This window comes from Haplochromis burtoni, unplaced genomic scaffold, assembly GCF_018398535.1.
Source record: "Haplochromis burtoni strain Fernald_Lab_line unplaced genomic scaffold, NCSU_Asbu1 Contig_11, whole genome shotgun sequence".
Classification (NCBI taxonomy): Eukaryota; Metazoa; Chordata; class Actinopteri; order Cichliformes; family Cichlidae; genus Haplochromis; species Haplochromis burtoni.
The window spans coordinates 1,074,930-1,079,511 of NW_024582372.1; positions in this window are offsets into that span (position 1 = coordinate 1,074,930).

Below are 4,582 nucleotides of genomic sequence, written 5' to 3' on the forward strand. Positions count from 1 at the left end.
ATAATGATAATAATAATAACAATAACAATAATAATAATAATAATAATAATAATAATAATAACAACAATAATAATAACAATAATAATAACAATAATAATAGTAGTAGTAGAAGCAGCAGTACTAATGACACTTTATTAATATAGCAACTTTACAAAAAGAGTTTAAAGAATGCTTTGACAGAAGTGGGAAGGCAGAATACTCAAAGGGTAGATTCACACAGAAAGCAGATATAAAAGTCAACACACACACACAGAAAGATCAGTCCACTAAAAGAGGTGATAAAGAGGGCTGTGAACCAAAATTGACCTCCCTCTAACATACGCCCACTCTTCCCTTTGCTGACCTTTAGCATTTTACACAACAAGACTGGGCAGCAGGACAAGTCCAGCAATAAGACCACAACAGTAAGCAAAAACAATTATGACTGTCTGTCCCATTGTGTGCTGCCCCTGGGCTCATCTGCTGTTCAGTGATCCACTGATGTCAGAGAGTCAGAGGCTACCACTTACTTCTGCACTTCTCCATTATCTCCTCCACTATCATGTCATTATCGCTACTGTGCCACCTGAAGAAAACTGTATCCTCCTCAAGAAATCTCAGAAAAATGTGATTGATCATGCACACAGAGATGAGCACAGGTTAAGAATGAAGTAAACCAAAGAAGGTGCTCTGATCTATTGCTGTTTTGCATTTAAATTGCATACTCTAGTTGCTCTTTTCTGGCTTAAAGTTATTCCTAACACATACTCAAACACTAGTGGCTTGTAGTCAACATAGATTTACAATACTGCCTTGTACCGTCAGGCTTTGGTACTGCATCATCTGGGAAATCCCCCTGCCCAGCCAGTTAGAGGCTCATGCAAGCAAATCATAGATGAGCAGAAGAAAAACACCGTAGGGTTATAAGAGGAGCAAAGGAATGCAGATTGCAAGTGATTTGAATGAAATCCTCTTGTTGAGTAGTGTAGGGCCTCCAGGAGGTTTGTCAGAAGAAGGTGATGACAGAAGTGGGGGGAGGGCACAGACACTACGTTTTGTGCATGTGAGTGTGCGCACTGAGGGAGGGGACACCTGCCAATGTGCTTTAAAATGCATAAAATTTCATTTTGTTCTTGTTCTATGTTTTTGATTTCTATTCTTTATTTAAATAAAAAAAAACTACCTCTAAACTCAGAGTTTTTTGAATGTGTCTGTTTGGATGCATTACTTCAATGTCCTGCATGTGCCTGTGCTTTAATGGACATATGGGAGGCATTATTTTACTGTTATACCACAGGACTCCACAGTTCACCAGTGAGACCTCCTGGAAATTACACATATCAATAAGAGGCAAATGGGAAACGGATTACTATTACCTTTATCTACCATCAAATGGGAGAACTCTGCAAGAAAGTTCTGTTTCAAAGCCTAAAAAGAATTAAAATAGCAAAACTCATATAACCTGCTGACTGTGGGTCATTTTCAGCTGGACAGTGGTTGTAACCTACAGCACTTGCAATGCTTGAGTCTAATATAATAAAACCTCTGTGATTTAATTTCTCTCGAAGTTTGCTTGTTTTACACTAAATATCCCCAAATCAACTGTATGTTTTTTTTTCTTAACAAGAAAAGTAGTGCCATCTAACACCTTCCTCAGGTCTCTCTTTATCACTTTATACCCACCAGTAGGAAATCTACTTTTCATACCTGCTCTTTCTATCAAAGCCTATTTGTCCATGTCATAATGCTCAGCTACACCTACACAGATGTTTTCTCTTATTTTGACTGATTAGGCCTCTCCCACAGGACTTGCCGGACTCAAACAGACTGAGTCTGATTGATACCCCTGACTCTTTTTGTAACTTTAGTCACATAGCTCAGTCCTCTTTCCTCTCTCTGTACCTCTCTTTTTAAAATACTGTTCTGCTGTCAATTTGGGAGGGCTGGTCACAAAAGATGTGCATTTTTCCAAAAATATTTTCACGCTGGTTTATATCAGACACTTGTAATATTTGTGTTTGCTGAGAATAACTGGTTACCACTTAAGTCTTGTTACATTAGAGCCCAATAAACTACCCAAGTCTAAACCCCTTCCATTTATATTTTGCCTAATTTATTAATTCCATTATTATCACTTGAAAAAAAATAATTTTGTAGTGTTTTTGTCAGCTTCAACATTTACTTTTTTTTTCAAAGTAAAGGTTTAAAAGTGGCAGATACCTTTTCACCAGAAATAACAGCCACGCTTAGCTTCCAGCCACAGCTCTGTATCCTGCCAGGCAGGAAGTGAGGGTGTACATGCCATTACAGCGAGGCAACACATAAAGTGAATCAAGCCAAAGAGTCACAAGTTCAGTTACTTGATGGAGAGTCACCACAGCGAATGCACTCCTCCATTATCTGCTCCCTTATTGTGTCATCGTCATTGTTTGCAGTGTTAATAGGGGGGGGGGGGGACAAAATAACATTGTGGGATTTTAAGGTTGTGAGCTAGTTCAAGGCTGGAGTTTTCACAGTAGACAATATTAGAATGTAACAAGACGCATCTCAAATTCTCAAATTGGTGAGAAAGGTTTTCTTATCTGATTTAACTCCTTTATCAGCAGTCATGAGGCATTTCAGGCATTCACAGAGGAGACAGAGAAGGGCAGAGGCCTGGACTTTTTCCTTTTTGTTTGCTTATTGATTTGTTTCTGCAGGATCTCTTCCCTCTCTCCAAGGTCAGGGGTGTAGCTAAGGAATGTGTTTCTTCTGAGCAAGAAGATTTAATGTCCAGCTCACACAGCGTGGACTGGACCACTGCTCATTCACTTATTTGGATTAAGTCAGATGAGCTCTCCCCTCTGCTTTTCATGCTCAAATACAGTTCACTTACATTATTTTAATAGTATTAATTTATGATTCTTTTCTTCACTCATCTCAAGCTGCATTTTCTTCATTCCTCAGTCCACTCCAAACTGAGTTTTGTGCAAATGCAAAAATTGAGATTAATGATAGTCATGTGATATGACAGTGATGTTCAGGTCAGGAAGCTTCTACTTTCCCTGTAGTGAACCCCATCACAGATGCAGTTGACCTCTCCCCTCTTTCCCACAGAGGCATAGCCGGGCTGGAGCCTGAGTACGTGTGTGTGTGTGTCCTCAGTGGCACAAAGATGACCTACACCACTTTCACCTGTACTTGTCAGTCAGTCTTGAGGCCCCACCCTGAGGCTCTACACCCCTCCCAGTGCAGACTGAAAAGTCATGACATACCAACGATGAACATTCCTCCCTTCTCAGGTCACTGAGATGCAACAGATGAAGACTCTTCAAGGAGAAGAAGAAGAGAACATTTGGGGAGGAAAGAAGAAGTAATGAGAAGAGCCAGAAGGCTAAAAGACAGAGCAGAGGGAAAACGTAGGGAAGGAGAGGTGATAAGTGACCCCGGTGTTTTGCTGTGATCCACGTGGAATTGGAGAGCCTAGAACACCTGTTCTCTGTGGCAGATGTTATCCAGAGCTCTCTCACTGTGTGTCTCTAGGTTACTACAAGTGACTGCTGGAAATGCATTGAGCAATCGTAGAGAGACACGTTTGAATAGCTGGTTTACTTATATTTCTATAACCTTGAAGCTGGGGTGGTTTCAAAGTTGTCAAGGTACAGTTTAAGGATGTAGAGAAAAAACCCCAAACAAACACACACACACACATATGCTAACACGCTCTATCATTCTCTCTAGCAGCAGAAGCCTTCCAATCTCATGCCCCTCCCTACTACTATTCCTCTCTGGCACATCACCATCTTTTGACTGAGCAGCGGCAGCTAATAACCAAAAAAGAATAATGATGAGGATGAAAACACAGGACATCAGGGGCAAGAGGAAAGGCCAGCCGAATCCGGGGATGGTGCTGCTCGTAAAGAGACGCCTGGAATAATGGGAAAGGAATGTGGTGTAACGACTCCCTTGGGTCCGGCCCAGCCGAAGGGTTTCTGGCCCAGTAACAACAAATGAGAATGCTTGAGGCTTGCAGGGTGCACACATAAGGGCTTTAACAGCACCCTGCAGTACACACACACACACTTATAGGCCTGCACATGCACATTGATCTACACAAACACATGCACACTCCCCCCCACCCCCTTCCTGTGCCGACCTACTGGAGTCGGCTGTTGTTGTTGGCTGCTTGCCGCCTTCGGAAGAAGCGCGCCCTCATCCTCTTGCTTCTTTCCTTTTCTTCACTCTTTCTTTTCCTCTTTCATTCTCTCTCTCTCTCTTGCTGCCAGTGAAATGCTGATGACATGACATCTTCAGCAAAGTCCCTGGAAAAAGTGATTACCGCCCACCCTCACCCATATCAAATAATCCTATTTCTTGTCTGCAGTCCCGCCTTTCAGTTCATTCACCACTCAATATCCACCTCAGTGCCTCCTTCTTACTCCATCACCTTTCTGCCTTCATATGTTCCCGTGCAGCTGACCTTGCACGTGTGGGTGTACATGCATCTTTCTCTTGGCGTTAGCAGTCAGCTCACTTATCTATTGCCCCCAAAGTGGAGCCTATTATTTCAACCCCTGGCAAACAGATTTACACACATTAACTTTCAGCTGTCAAGAACTAGTAT